This window comes from Lissotriton vulgaris, chromosome 1_1, assembly GCF_964263255.1.
Source record: "Lissotriton vulgaris chromosome 1_1, aLisVul1.2, whole genome shotgun sequence".
In the NCBI taxonomy this organism is placed as follows: domain Eukaryota; kingdom Metazoa; phylum Chordata; class Amphibia; order Caudata; family Salamandridae; genus Lissotriton; species Lissotriton vulgaris.
This window is the reverse complement of record NC_141685.1, coordinates 308,191,099-308,208,184: the sequence shown is the minus strand read 5'-3', so window position 1 is coordinate 308,208,184 and position 17,086 is coordinate 308,191,099.

The window sequence follows — 17,086 nt, the reverse complement described above, 5'->3', positions numbered from 1 at the left end:
CGATTATGATACACTTTTGTTGACTGTATTTATTTGTGAACTTTTTATAGCGTTGTACTGGAAGCTAAAATGCTTCTGGGAACTTTTCAGTCCATTTCAGAAGTGAAATCCTGGACATGTGACAAACCATTGGTCTGCATAGCTTTACAGCGCTCTACTAACTACAGCCACTATCATACAAGCTGTACTTGTCTGAATTTTCAGACCACTGCCATTTTTTACATATTCTATCCTTTTGAGACCACTAGAGCAGTGGGTGGGTTGCCTAGTGCAATTGCAGTCTCAAGCAGAGCCAGTTACAGATGGAATTTCCCAGCAGCACTAGTGCAGCAGTTTAAGATCTTAGAGTTTCTGGTTGCTTAAATAGGTGCAATTTGTGATAATTATATGTTTCCCTCATGTTCATTGCTTGATTTCTGCTCGCAAGAAAGTGTCACTCACAGTCATTGAATATCACTCATAATAACACTGAATTTATGAAAATGTCACACATAGCAATCTGAAAACTTGGCAGCTATTTACAGTGCAGTGTGCACTGCTGCCTCTGCTCTGCCGAGAAAAAGCACAACTGCCATTGGTGAGGTGACCTCTCACTCACGAATGGCAGTGGTGCTTTTTACTCACATAGACAGACAGAGGTGCTGCAGTGCAGTAGTTGGGTTGAATTTAGTAGTGCGTTTGCTCACACGCACACTACTAAGGTCAACTCAAGTTACCATACCAGTCCACCCAGCTACTGCACTGTGCATGTGCAGGGACAGCGTGCCGTGCACCCAGTGAGTGCTGTTAGAGCCAAAGGTACTCCTCTGAATCCTGGCGATGCTCAAAGGGGTCCACCTCTCGACATCCCCAACTCTGACACTAGAGGCACAGAGTGTTGAGGCGATCAAGTGAGGGAAAGGAATAGGGTAGGAACAGCAGGGAAAGGGACACCTGAAAACAGAAAGCACATTGATTAATAGCAATCTAATATTCCACTACGCTTATATAATCTCACTACAAATGAGTAGTACCTAAACTGTCCATTCCACCTGCCAGTGTTCCTCAAAAACTCTCTCTATCAGAAATGATACTGCTCACCACGGTAAGAGGATAACCTATAACACAAAGCATACCTTTAACACTTCACTCATAACATCCTTCATTCCTACATAACCACCTCCCTTATACATACACACCCTAATAGATGAATTCCCCATTTAAAGTTATGCAGGTGCAAGAAGAAGAAAAGGAAAAAAAGCAGGTTTAAAGATCTTTGCTCCAACAGCTCAAAAAAGGACGTAGACTAGTCACCAGTAAAGTCTATGATGAAACACCCTGATTTCTCCTACTTGAGCATAAATACTAGGCATGGGCGGATTTTGCGGATTGGCAATCCGCGAATTTGCGGATTTGCGAATTTGCGGATTGCGAAAATCCGCAAAATCCGCGAATCCTCGCGGATTTTTTTTTTTTGTGTTCGCACGGGTTTCTGCAAGTTCGCGAGGGTTTTGTACAATTTCGCAAATTGTGAAATTGTACAAAACGCTTGCGAACTTGCAGAAACCCGTGCGAACACAATGTGCCCAGTAGGGTATGTGCCTCTTGTGTGTAAAAGGTCAGAGAAAGATCAGTTCAGAAGATGAAGAGAAAGAAGCTCCTGGTCACAGGAACAGCACGGGTATTGTGCTCGTGAAAGTCAAGGATGCAAAGTCTATCCAGCATCACAGCTGATTTTCCATGGTAGATTTGGGAAGAAGGCACACCTGTCCAGCCTCGACGACGCTCACGATTGTTTTTGGGCTAATGAATGAGTCACTGAATTTGAGCATCAACTAGTTCGAGCGACCATGTGTGTGTTACTATGCAATCGCCCCGAAGGGCGCAGGGGTCCCTTGAGTGAGCTGTCCATCAGCTGATTTTCCACGGTAGATTTGGGAAGAAAGCAGACCTGTGCCCAGCCTACTCATGCAACTATTTTACAATGGCGCCAGCAAGCTGCCAGCGCCGTTGTAAAATAGTTACAAAGTTAGCTTGCACAGGAAGCACTTAGATAAAATAAAGCAGCACCTGCTTCGTTTTATCTAGTGGTTCCTGTGCAAGCTAACTTTGTAACTATTTTACAACGGCGCTGGCAGCTTGCTGGCGCCATTGTAAAATAGTTGCATGAGTGGGGGTTCAACTTTTGAACCCGTTACGTCCGCGGATTTTTTTGGCGGATTTTGCGGGAAATCCGCAAAATTCGCGGATTGCGGATTTCCCAAAAATCCGCAAAATCCGCGGGCGTAACGGATTTCCCGCTCACCCCTAATAAATACACACAAAAGAGAATGCAGGAGTCTTCAATGCAAGACCCCTAGACAACAACCAAAATGTACAGGCTCTCTGGAGCGCACTTCCCCTTAGTACCTTTCTCAGCAGTGTCTTGAAAAGCAGCCTGATTAATCCTGATGCCTGCAACCACTCGATCCCGAGCAGCCAAGCGACTCCAACAGCCATCAGAGCCGCTAACAGTAGCGCCCAGTCTCCCACGAGCGCCTAGCCAGGTGACGCTAACTGTGGGAATGCCGCTAGCGGGAAGACTCTGGTTTGGAAGGTACCACGAGTCTAACAGATAAAGAAATCCTGCTTCTCCACAGACGGTAAATGGAAACAGCAACCCGCTGCCTCCAGACTCTGGTATGAGTTCCTACCGCGAGTCCAAACAGAAATAAGACGGCCTGATCTGCATCTCCCGCAGATGGCCAACGATGCCACAATCCGGTGCCTACAATTTAAAACTCCGCTGATGTTAAGAATACAGAATACAGAAACCAGCAGCCGCAAGGAACTCCGTCTTCTTATCCTGAATTACGCACGTAGCTGAACGTGCGTGGTTGCCTAAAGTACCCTGAGACTCCTGGTTAGTATAGTTTATCGGCTAATTCCTCGATTTGGCCCAAGGCAGGCGCAAGTCGTTGGGTCCTGACACATGCTGCGGCCCGTGTACAATTACTTTCGGCTCCACACCCACTGTCTACCACCACCACCCCTCATGACGAAGCTGGCACTGAGGCACGCGACCTGCCTTTATTGTAGGCATAATGACTGGATAACCTGGTTTTAGGTCATCATGTACTATTTACTGTTCTTTAAAAGTTAATACAATTACATTTGTAATGAAAAATGTGCTGTAAAATGCACCATTTTGATCTGTCTTTTTTCAAAATTTTCTTGGGGCGAGAACCCCCCCAAACCCCTCTAGTAGTGGTCGGGCTCATTCGCTGCGCTCGCTTGCTATATGCCGGATGGGGGCTGCTCTGGTCAAATTTGCCACTCCGTGTTCTCCCCCCATGAAAATTTTGAAAAAAGATAGACCAAAATGGTGCATTTTACAGCACATTTTTCATTACAAATGTAATTGTATTAACTTTTAAAGAACAGTAAATAGTACATGATGACCTGAAACCAGGTTATCTAGTCATTATGCCTACAATTAAGGCAGGTCAGGTGCCTCGGTGCCTGCCTGGTCATGAGGGGTGGGTGTGGTGCTGAAAGTAACTGTAACCAGGCCGCACCCTGCATGCGACGACAGCACAGCACGCTGTCCCTGCGCATGCACAGTGCAGTAGCTGGGAGGACTGGTATAGTAACTTGGGTTGAATTTAGTAGTGCGTGTGTGAGGCACACGCACTACTAAATTCAACCCAACTACTGCACCGCAGCACTTCTGTCTGTCTGTGCGAGTAAAAGCACCACTGCCATTCGTGAGTGAGAGGTCACCTCACCAATGGCAGTTGTGCTTTTTCTCCGCAGAGCAGAAGCAGGAGTGCACACTACACTATGAATAGCTGCCATGATTTCAGATTGCTATGTGTGACATTTTCATAAATTCAGTGTAATTATGAGTGATATTCAATGACTGTGAGTGACACTTTCTCGCTAGCAAAAAATCAAGCAATGAACATGAGGGAAACATATAAATATCAGAAATTGCACCTATTTGAGCAACCAGAAACTCTAGGATCTTAAACAGCTGCTTAAGAAAATATTCTGGCTGTGGGTGGATAATGAGAGAGTCTCCCAACCGAATATGTGTAGATCAGCTAAGGAGTTCTTGGTTATCAAATCCCGTCCCTCTAGAGAACCCTACCTCGATGTGATTTTGAATCCAACAGATAGGGCGTTGTATTTCAAATTTAGGGCCGGGGTTTTGCCCTTAGGCTCAAGGACAGCTAAGTGGAAACCACCATGGCAAACTGTGGAAACTTGCCCTTTCTGTACAACCAGGGTAGAATCCATTCCCCACTTGTTATTTGAATGCCCAGCCTACGCTGCTCCCCGTCGCAGATGGTTGAAACCGCTCTGCACAAGGCTGGGCACTCGGTCACATTTGGAGGCCTTACAGCTGTTAAAATCCGACCCTCAACCACTCTTTGCTTGTGGTCTGGCAAAATTTCTGGGGTGGGCTTGGAGGATAAGAACCGCGAGGAGGAAGCTCCTCCAGTAAGGATGCCAACCTATATTAAAGTGCCCCGGTTACTTCCTGTATGCGCCCTTTTGTCTATGCAGAAATGAATAATTGTATATTTGCACAAATGTCTTCAGAAATGATGCTTTTTACTAGGTTGTATATTTTTAAGATTCTTGTTGAAATTTTTCTATAGTCTCGATGTATAACTGTGTTTTACCCTTATAAAGTTTTTACTGTAATGCTTTTATGAAATGAAATATTTCGAAATAAAGCTATACAACAACAAGTTAAACTGCTGCACTAGTGCTACTGGGAAATTCCATCTGTAACTGGCTCTGCACAAGACAACCCACCCACAGCTCTAGTGGTCTCAAAAGGATAAAATATGAAAAAAATGGCAGTGGTCTGAAAATACAGACAAGTACAGCTTGTATGATAGCGGCTATAGTTAGTGGAGCATTGTAAAGCTATGCAGACCAATGGTTTGTCACATTTCCAGGATTTCACTTCAGAAATGGAAAGAAAAGTGCCCAGATGCATTTTAGCTTCCAGTACAGCGCTATAAAAAGTTCACAAATAAATACAGTCAACAAAAGTGTATCATAATTGTTATGGGAAATATTAATTCTAAATAAAACATTAATGTGAGGCAGGGCAATACAAGAAGTTCAGGCAAAAAGCAAACAGCATCTGGTGGAGCTTTGGTTTGTGTTTACGTGCTTATGCCCGACCCCTTTCGCTCAGTGACAACCCTCAGTACCTCTCCCTCAGTACCATTTCCTAGTCAGTGTGCCTGGGTCACTGCGCCCTATACTCACTGTTTCTCCGCCCAAGACTTGCTCCTCAGTGGACTCCTGCAGAGGCTCCCAAAGCCTGCTGCCTGGTGCCCCTGCTTCTCTGTCAGTCTCCTTGCATGAACCCCCAGATCTCTGGCCTCATGGTCTTTTATTTTGGGGCTCTTGGCTCTCCCAGTCTTTGCCTATGCTTCCGGGCAGTGCCGGCTCACGGGGTGTCATTGCTCTCACGTCACCGGCGGTGCCCCTTCCGTCTTGCACGGATCATTGAACTCTTTGTCCTTGTGCCCTTCGCATCCCACATGCTGCTGATGCCGGCACTCCCACCTTCACCCATCAGCTCTCGCTTCTCCCATGGCACCTCCCGCTTACCCTAGTACAATCCCTGCTTGCTACTTCTACCTGTTAGAATGGAAGGGCAAGGCGCTGCCATGCTGCACGCCTTTGTAGCACATCTATGGCCCTCAGACCTCAGTCCTGAGACTGCACTCGCACGAGGGTGAGCTGCTATCGCTCTCCACAAGGAGCCTTCTGCGGTCGGCCAAGGTCACACGCGGATCTCTCTGTTCCTTCTGGACACGGGCTCACTCCCTTGAGGCCGTTTCACACAGGCCCTGCAGAGTGGCTTCGGGCTGGCGACAGCAGAGATACCCCACGGATTGCAAGCTATAAAAGGTCCGGATCCCTCCATCAATAGCCACCTCGCCAGCAGTAGGAGGACCTGCCTGACGCACACTTGAAGCCCTCCTTGTGATCTTGGGCACACACTGGTTCTGTATCGCTCTGTGTACCCCAGCGCTTCGAGGCCTGCCGCGGATCATTCACTTCTTCTCCTGCGCTCCCTTCTTATCCCCGCAGCCTCAGTGTTTGGCGCCTCTGCAGGAGGCCTCCTTCCGGATCCCAAACTGCGTCTGCACCTCGTGCATGGCTCCTCCCTCTGACCCTCACGTCCCCGTGCGCCTCTCCTCTCCCACAAGTACATATCATTTATACTGCATGTGTATTTTTGCATTTGGACACTCCAGGGTCGGATTCCTTCTGAGAACCCATGCTGCCACAGGCTGAAAGCGAATGGTCTTCTGATTTTATTGCTGGGGCGATTTTTCAAAAATATACGGCCTCTGTAACAAAACCGGCCTCCTGTAAAGAAACCGGCCCCCAACCTCTTCCAGCCTCCTGGGGGATTGCCCGGTGCCCGGTATTACCAGTCCGGCCCTGCCAACAGTATACTTCAAATATAAGCCCACACTACTTCCTAAATTCTACACACCACAGTTCACCTGGTCTATCGTTGTCTCCTAGTGGCACCCAGCCCTCCAGGAAATGCCCTCTAGCCAGTGTGTGGGCGCTAACTTTGTGCACAGATAATTGTGTTGACAGTGGTGGCAGCACAAAGAGGCCCTCTACACCCCACCCCCTTCTATAGTCCCAAATTGCTCTGGGCATGATTAAACAGGCACACTCCCAGTTTGATCTGCACAATGCGATCCGAGTTTTTTTCTATTTCAGAAGAAAACAAAAGAAGTAAAAAGACTCGTTTTATCACTTTTCTGTCTGTCCTTTCGTTGGGTGTTAGAATGTGTGGTGGCAAGTGGATGCTTAGTTTTAAAATAGGATGAAGTCTAAGGTAAACATTTCAAAGATTAACAGCAAATGCTTTGAAGAGATAAAGTAGGTCATAAAAAGCCCGCAAACGAGGAAACCCTCTATGTTAACATTAGCCTAATATACCTAGTAATCATGAATTATTTATGGAGAGTTCTTGGTAAACATCACTGCTAGGAATCCCTGTACTTGTTGTCGCTGCTGTGCTGTGACTCGCCACCCTACAAGCTGAGAGCACTTTGTGGCAACTGAGTACAGGCACACGCTAGGAGAGTTTATTAAACAGCATGTCAATTACTTGATGAAGTAATTAATCAATGACACACAACTTAAGTGGACAGTAATAGAAGGGAACAGGCTGTAGGAAATGTATTGACACGTCTCCCACTTGTATTAAATGTCATTTTCATATGAAGTCGCTATTTACTTTGTCTATTGTAGAATAGGCCTGGCTCTGGAGGGAGTGGTGGGTATTCAACAGAAACAGTCAGGAGGTAATGGAACTAAGGAAATGTACATATATTTAACAGTTAGCTTCATTTGTTGCAGGGGATGCAGTACCAGGTTCATGGTGTGAAGTAAAAAGGTGGGTGGCACAAGCTGGATAGAGAGTGAAGTTATTGACGGCACATTTGAGGTGCAAAAATATTTCTGTATTTTGTGGCTGTTTATTTTTTTACAGTTTGACAACTCATTCTGGCAGCCAAGATCTGATCTAGTGTTTTGGATTGGGGGGCAGGCGCTGCACACTGCCCAGCCTAAGAATAACATTTTAATTAATTGTAACACCATTTATACTCGTAAAAGCATTTGACCAATACTGATCAATCCTTCTTGCCATCTATTCCAGTTCTGCTACCATGACATGAACACCATTTACAAACTCCCAGAAGGAGCTATTTGTCATGATTATGGGCCCGATTCACAGAATGAACTTAAGACTCAATCCTAAACTTACTACTATTTTGGTATTCACAGAATGCACTTACTACTTTTGGCATTCACAGAATGAACTAACTACTTTTGGTATTCACAGAAGTTAGGATTTTGTCTTAAGTTTGTCTTAAGACAAACTTAAGACAGACTTAAGACAGACTTAAGACAAACTTAAGACAGACTTAAGACAGACTTAAGACAAACTTAAGACAGACTTAAGACAAACTTAAAACAGACTTAAGACAGACCTAAGTCTGTCTTAAGTTTGTCTTAAGACAAACTTAAGACAAAATCCTAACTTCTGTGAATATCAAAAGTAGGTAGTTCATTCTGTGAATACCAAAAGTAGTAAGTGCATTCTGTGAATGCCATAAGTAGTAAGTGCATTCTGTGAATACCAAAATAGTAGTAAGTTTAGGATTGAGTCTTAAGTTCATTCTGTGAATCGGGCCCTATGTCACATTCTCTATGAACGGTAAACCTGTTTGGGACTTGGTCCTCACTTAGCCTTTGCTTACTCCAAATCCCCTTTCATGAATTAAGGGGTCTGGCTTCCTCACTGTTACCCTCCTGTGGCAACATAGTGCTGGATGCATGGTCAACGGAGTCACAGATTTCAGCATGTTCCTCCTCTTTCACAGTCTTAAAATCCTTGTAATCAATGAGGCACGATACACCCCTTGGAACGCCAGCATTATAAATGAGCATGTGCCACCCAGATTCAAATTGATCCTCATAAATAGATCTTCAACTCAAGGTAGAGCCGTTGCCATTATCAGTTTGAAGACTTCCAAATCTCGTTATCTAAAAAGGTCGCTGCTGCCTGTTAGAATGTCACCACTCAATGCATGCTAGAAATATTTGTCCTCATCATCATTATCCATTGGATAGGAAACTGGGTTTTCGATTGAAGGAGTGAAGACCTTTCTTAACCAACAACCTCTATCCCTGTCAGGCTGAACCACAAAAGTTACTAAATTAACCTGTGCTTAACCCACTCGTAGCTTGGCTCAAAAGCAGTCAAGCTTAACTTAGATGCAAGGTGTAAAGTATTTATGCAGCACACAAACAGTAATAAAGTGAAAACACTACATAAGAAAACCAATTTAGAAAAATAGAGTCCATTTTAATAAATAAAATAATACCAAAATGTCAAACATTAAATCAGTAGAGTATGAGGTATGCAATTTTAAAGTTTTAGGTAAGTAAAGCACCTAAAAGCACAAATCGCTACATATGGTCATCTGCTTGTGTGAGACCAGGGGAAAGTCAAAAGTTCAGGCCAATTGCGATGGTGTGCAGGCCAGATACAGAGACCAGGTTAGTCCTGCTGAAAAAGTTGCCTTCTCATAGTCTGGCACAAAGAGTCCAGCTTGCTGTAGAGGAGGCTGCGAGGACAAGGGAGAGCATTGTGGATGGTCGTGACTGTAGCGTGAAGAGCAAGCTGGGTGCCGTGGACAGTTGTAGCTGCAGAGCGAAGATCCGGTCAGGCATCAAAGACGGTCGTTGCTTAAGATTCACATAGGTGGTCACCACCGGCTGTCATTGCTGTAGCAAGCAGTGCAGATCTTGCGTTGCCAGTTGCCGCTGGCAGTCACTGTAGTGCAGAGTTCACCAGATTTGGCAGTTGTCGAGGGCAGTAGAGTCTTGATGGGGAGTAGAGTCTTGGTATGAATGGGACTAGTTTGCTGTCGCAAGGAGACCAAAACGTCAGGATCTAGACCTCTTGGGCATCAGGGACACATTGTGGAAGAGGCAAGCAGGGCTCAGGCTGAGCCAGTTGCAGGTCGAGGTAGATCTAGTTGGATCAGGTTTGCTGGGCAGTTGCAGGGAGGTCTCTGGAGCTTGTTTTGCCCCTGTAGCTCAAATCAGGATGCGAGTCAGCTAGCCCTTGGAGTCACCCTGAGGAGTCCTGGGTTCAAGTAGAAGGTCTAGGCTTTCTTCCTCAGGCAACAGGGCCACCCTTCCAGAAGGTGGCAGTCCTTCTCTTGAGTTTTCCACAGGTCCTGAAGTGATCTGATGAGTGGTTTAAGAGACCCAATATTTATACTGGCTGCCAGTCTTTGGAGTGGGGGAAGCTCATAGACCACCCCACCTCTGATTCTGGAAAGGTCCTTCTTTTCCCCTGCCCATGTTCCAAGTAGTCTGAGGTAACAATGGGCTGGTGTCAACTTCCTTTGTGAGTGTGGAGGTAGTCTGTTTGAAATGTGATATGGGCAGGTAACAGCTTAGCCTCCATCACCATAGCAGAATGACCAACAAAGGCCAACTGCCAAGTACACCCAGTTATTTGCCCAGGACAAAGGCTAAAAGGACCAAATGGTTAGGACAAGAAAAAAACACATTTCTAAAAGTAAATGTAAAGTGGCCTGATTGTGCACGCCTGAGAATCAAAACAATAATCAACAAAGTTTTTTTCTACCTAAAACAATCAGTGTGCGCCTTCCTTAAAATTATTGCCTAAAATAGTTCTAAGCTATCAATTGAGGAGGCCAAGTCCCAAAAGTGACATGGACAGGGTGTGCATCAATTTAATGAAATATTTTGTCACACAATCAATTGTTTTACAACATTAATCAATTACATGATCAAACCTATATACATTTATTTCAGCTGGTTCAATAGACAACATTTCATGGTAACAAATTTTATAAATCAGCCTAATATTTAGGCGCTTGTTGTGTAAACATGACATTCCACCCTGCTCCCCATCAAAGGGTAATGTCATGACCCTGACCTTCTTGTGCTCTCACTCCTCCTGTAACTTGTGTTCATGGGACTCATTGCCCCATAGGCTTGACAACGTCCTTGTCATGGTAATTATCCCCTGGGGCCCTAGGCCACTGACTCATGAAAGATCAAAGTACAAACAGTAACATCCCCCAGGGCCTTCGGGCTGACTCTTCATGATTATGGTGGTATTTGGGCTAACTCATAGGCACATGAATATGGGCATATTTGGGCTGCCTCATAGCTGCATGACTATGGATATTTTTGGGCGGACTCATAGGCACAAGACTATGGCGATTTTTGGGCTGATTCATAGGCACATGACTGTGGGGTCATTTGGGCTGACTCATAAGGATTTGGGAATGGTATTTATACTGCACTCATACCACGAGGCAGTTCTTAGCTTACCCACTGGTTGAAGAGGACGGGTCTTCTTCAGCGATCCCGCTCACATGAACGTCTCCACCCGAGCGTCTTCTGCATTGCGGCTCTCCTGCGAACATCCAATGCTGCGGACATCTTCTCCCTTGCAAATCCAGTGACGCAGCAAACTCCATACCTGCAAAACAGCACTACTTTCCAGCAAATCTCCGATGCTGCGGACATCCTCTACCCTGCAAATCCAGAGACACAGCGAACATCATCCCTGCAACGTTGCACCTAAAAGGAGAAAAATGGTTAAGTACCATCCTTAAGTTTAGTGCACAAAGAGAAACCGTATCAACCAAAGACTTATTTTTATGATGTTGAAAATAAGAAAACAGGACAGCTCTTGAACATTGAGACATTGTGGGTATTATGTAATGAGCAACAGAGGCCTTGGTATTAGCTCCCAGTGACATTCCTTATGCACCATCCTTTATTGTGCTGTGGTCTGCGAATTCAAAAGCACACTCTTGCACACCTTGTGGCTAGTGTTGAACAAACAAGGTGTACCTTAGTGTTTGATGTGAAAACGCAATATTGCTTCTGCCTGGAGTGCCGCAACTCCAAGGGTAATGGTTGATTATTGGAAGTCTATGCAGCAATAGATTCATTATCGTGTAATTGACTGTTTGAAGCATATCAAAGGCAGGAAGGAAAATTTCACGACTACTCATTTGTTGAATAACCTTTCTACTTGTATTTGCAGTGTAGCTCACAAACAACTATGTTATGCACATATCACAATGACGCGTTCCACGACTGAGAAGAAACGTACATACAACTCCAAGAAGACGGTGACTGAGCAGTTACAATGCCCTGATCAGACACCACCCTAGGAGAGATAGAAGGTCCAGCATTGTCTCTGTGGAAAAGAGCCAGGTGAGTGGCATGACAGAAAGCCAAGCATCATACACTCTTCTCTGCTCAGATGAAATGGACTTCTCGTCAGTTCCGTGTTCACAACTTAGCTCAGGCGCTTACGGAGAATGCCCCTAGTGAGTTAGAATTGGCTAAGGCATGAGCTGATTTATAGCGGTACAAAAGGGGTTGGTGATGGATGGAGCATCTGAACCAATCAAACACTCACACCCAGTCAACAGATCTGGGTTTAATCCATCACCGTTCTTTAGCCCACTCTGCCACCCCATTACAGACATGGCCATATGCAAATCAGTCTGACCCTGTGCCTCATGGGAACAGTCCAGCCCGAACTGCCAAGCCATGCCTTCCCTGGACCAGAAACAAGCTTCCTAGGATCGGTTTCTGGCATTACAGCCGTCTTCAGCCAGGCTTGCTTGAATCCAATGGCAAAGTGAGCAAGGGACTCACGTCTGAGCATACCCTGCCAACTTATGGAGAACAAAGCGGTACAAAAGGGGGTGGTGATGGACGGAGCATCTGAACTAATCAAACACACACACACCCAGTCAACAGATCTGGGTTTAATCCATCACCGTTCTTTAGCCCACTCTGCCACCCAAGTTTAGACATGGCCATTTGCAAATCAGTTTGACCCTGTGCCTCATGGGAACAGTCCAGCCCGAACTGCCAAGCCATGCCTTCCCTGGACCGGAAAAAAGCTTCCTAGGACCGGTTTGTGGAATTACAGCCGTCTTCAGCCAGGCTTGCTTGAATACAGTGGCAAAGTGAGCAAGGGACTCACGTCTGAGCATACCCTGCCAACTTATGGCGAAAAAAGCGGTACAAAAGGGGGTGGTGATGGACGGAGCACCTGAACCAATCAAACACTCACACCCAGTCAACAGATCTGGGTTTAATCCATCACCGTTCTTTAGCCCACTCTGCCACCCGAGTTCAGGCTTGAACATATGCAAATCAGTCTGACCCTGTGCCTCATGGGGAACAGTCCAGCGCAAACTGCCAAGCCATGCCTTCCCTGGACCGGAAACAAGCTTCCTAGGACCGGTTTCTGGAATTACAGCCGTCTTCAGCTAGGCTTGCTTGAATCCATTGGCAAAGTGAGCAAGGGACTCACGTCTGAGCATACCCTGCCAACTTATGGCGAAAAAAGAGGTACAAAAGGGGGTGGTGATGGACGGAGCATCTGAACCAATCAAACACTCACACCCAGTCAACAGATCTGGGTTTAATCCATCACCGTTCTTTAGCCCACTCTGCCAACCCAGTTCAGACATGGCCATATGCAAATCAGTCTGAACCTGTGCCTCATGGGAACAGTCCAGCCCGAACTGCCAAGCCATGCCTTCCCTGGATCAGAAACAAGCTTCCTAGGACCGGTTTCTGGCATTACAGCCGTCTTCAGCCAGGCTTGCTTGAATCCAGTGGCAAAGTGAGCAAGGGACTCACGTCTGAGCATACCCTGCCAACTTATGGCGGACAAAGCGGTACAAAAGGGGGTGGTGATGGACGGAGCATCTGAACCAATCAAGCACTCACACCCAGTCAACAGATCTGGGTTTAATCCATCACTGTTCTTTAGCCCACTCTGCCACCCCAGTTCAGACATGACCATATGCAAATCAGTCTGACCCTGTGCCTCATGGGAACATTCCAGCCCGAACTGCCAAGCCATGCCTTCCCTGGATCGGAAACAAGCTTCCTAGGACCGGTTTCTGGCATTACAGCCGTCTTCAGCCAGGCTTGCTTGAATCCAGTGGCAAAGTGAGCAATGGACTCACGTCTGAGCATACCCTGCCAAGTTATGGTGAACAAAGCGGTACAAAAGGGGGTGATGATAGACGGAGCATCTGAACCAATCAAACACTCACACCCAGTCAACAGTTCTGGGTTTAATCCATCACCGTTCTTTAGCCCACTCTGCCACCCCAGTTCAGACATGAACATACGCAAATCAGTCTGACCCTGTGCCTCATGGGGAACAGTCCAGCGCGAACTGCCAAGCCATGCCTTCCCTGGACCCGAAACAAGCTTCCTAGGACCGGTTTCTGGCATTACAGCCGTCTTCAGCCAGGCTTGCTTGAATCCAGTGGCAAAGTGAGCAAGGGACTCACGTCTGAGCATACCCTGCCAACTTATGGCGAACAAAGCGGTACAGAAGGGGGTGGAGATGGACGGAGCATCTGAACCAATCAAACACTCACACCCAGGCAACAGATCTGTGTTTAATCCATCACCGTTCTTTAGCCCACTCTGCCACCCCAGTTCAGACATGGCCATATGCAAATCAGTCTGACCCTGTGCCTCATGAGAACAGTCCAGCCCGAACTACTGCCAAGCCATGCCTTCCCTGGACCGGAAACAAGCTTCCTGGGACCGGTTTCTGGCATTACAGCCGTCTTCAGCCAGGCTTGCTTGAATCCAGTGGCAAAGTGAGCAAGGGACTCACGTCTGAGCATACCCTGCCAACTTATGGGGAACAAAGCGGTAGTCCAGCTCTTACAACAAGAAAACTTGTCACTAAAAAACAAATTGGTAAAGTATCGCTCCCATCATTACCCCAGGCTACCTGATACAAGGGCTGTTCCTAACGGCACATGCACAGTTTTGCAACCTGATCAGTTTGGAGTGTCTGGGCACCCAGCAATACAGTCTGTAAGTTCCTCAAATCAGGAACAAGGTCACCTGGTCAATGTCCCTGTCACCACACCTATGTCTGACCTGCAGGTTTCACCAGAGTGCTTTTTTGGAGATGGAACCAAGTTTTACCCATTCCGGAGTCAGTGCCAGTTGCAGCTTCTGTGCAAACCTGCAGCATTTCCGACTGATACCACCAGAATTGCCTTAGTCATTTATTATCTTGGTTGCACGTCTGCCGTTTGGGCCATCCCACTCATTGAAAACAATTACCCTGTTTTGCATGATTTTGGAAGATTTAAGGAGAGGATGCATTGTCTCGTTGATCGATACATCTTTGTTCAAGCACATGATAATGAGCTTCTGAGCCTGCAACAAGGAAGTAAGGCTTACCTTCATACATTACATCATTCAGTAGGCTCAATCAATCACTCAGCATTTGTAAAGCGCAGCACTGTCACCCATGGGGTTACCTGGGTGCTGAAGTTAGATTAGTCAAGGAATCTCAGTGGGCAGAGGAGAAGAGAACCTAGATCTTTTACAGAGGCTTAAGGGATGAACTTAAGGACTCATTGGCCCACTTTGTGGATCCCCCGTTGGATTATTCCAAATGGATTGATATAACAAAGCAGGCCAATAAACATTGTAGACAAGCCCCTAATTATAGGAAAGGGGATCAGTTGTGGCTCCCCACAAGTCATCTACGGCTCCAGGGACCACATAAGTTAAAACCTTGATATGTGGGTCTTTTTCCTGTGGACAGAATAATCAATCATCTAGCCAAATGCCTCCTATTACTCAATGACTTACTTTTCCATCCAGTATTCCATGTTTCCCTCATAAATCCCAACTGTGCCCAGACCCGCTCAGCACCTCCACCCCCTCCTATCGATGGACAGCTGGAATTTGAGGTTCAATGGATCCTTAATCCCAAAAGAGTGAAAGGGCATTTATATTACTTCATAGGCTGGAAAGGGTATGGTCCAGATGATCAATCATGGGAACCAGCTGCCAATGTGCATCTGGTTCACCTCTTTCATGCACGCCACCTCAACAAATCCCACCCAGTGATCCTTCTTTGAGTGGGGAACTGTTATGACCCTGACCTCCTTGTGTTCTCAGTCCTCCTTTACCTTGTGTGTGTAGGTTTGCAGGATCGAGCATAGGTCCTAATGTCTCCATGGCTGTTCCTGGGACTTATTGTCCCGTAGGCTTGACAAAGTTCTTGTCATCTTAATTATCCCCCATCAGGGCCCTAAGCTACAGAGTCATGACTATGGTGATTTATAGGCTGACTCATAGGGACATGACCATGGGGATATTTGGTCTGACTCAAAGGAACATGACTATGGGGATTTTTGGGTTGACTCACAAGCACATGACTATGGCGTTATTTGGGTTGACTCATCAGGATTTTGGAAACCACGAGGTAGTGCTTTTGGCTTACCCACTGCTTAAAGATTAAAGATGCTCTTAAACGATCCCGCTCATCTGAACGTCTCCACGACCCGGCTGAGGCTCTCCTGCGAATCTCTAGCTTCTGCCGGGAGTACCATAAATCCAAGGAGAGCAGTTGATTATTGTAAGTCTATGCAGCAATGAATACATGATAGTCTAAATGACTAGTCATTTGTTGAAGAATCTCCCACTTTTATTTGCAGTGTAGCTTACGACCAACTATGTTAATCACACTACATTGCGCACAGATCACAACAACGTTCTCGATCCATGACTGAGAAGAGACATACATACGACTCCAAAAAAGATGGTGGTTGAGCTCGAAGGCACGCAAGCCTCCCTGTTTGGTATTTTCTCCCAACCCCCCTTTCCTTTTGGGGCGGCAGTTGATTCACGGTTACAATTCCCTGATCAGAAGCCACCCTAGAAGAGACTAGAGATCCAGCATCATCTCTGCAGATAAGAGTCAGGTGAGTGGCATGACAGTTATCACTTATTAAATGTAATTAGGTAACCCAATGTTATCCAATGGGAGAGCTAGGTCTGACAGTAGTCAGTGCTTTAAATGGGCCGGTACTCACCGGTACTGAGTACTGGCACTTCTCTGTGTTCTCCCATTGAGTACCGGGACTTCTCCTGGTGTTAAGAGAGTACCGGTACTGTACTCCAAGTGGCATGCTGTGGTCAGTCTCTGGTATTCCGGCGCTAGGTTGCGTCTGCAGCCCTTCACTCAGAGCAGGCATTTCTTAAGATAGCGCCTTAGGCGGAGAGACATTTGCGCCCTTGCTGATAGACACTGAAATGAGGCAGCAGGGGGTCCATTGTGAGTTGACTGGTCAGTCACTGCCGCCTGAACCCAAACACCTCGGGAGCTCCCCAGCTAATCTAAATCTCCAATAGTTTAGCTGCCTCACGGTGATGGATCTATTGGTGTGTGTCTGCAGGGGTGAACGGTGAAAGGAGCGCGAAGAAAGGGCAATGAGGTGTTAAAACATTGCCCAAAAGCTTAACCCAAAAGCTTAATCCTAAAGGAGTAAAACAACTGTAATCTGGCCAATCAGACAGAGGCGGGGACATGAACAAGGTGAAAGGGGTTCTGCTGCTGGTATTGCCTTAATGCGCACAGCAGCTCCGAGCACCCCTCGGAATACTGGCGCCCTGGGCCCAGCTCGCCCACGCTACCGGCCGG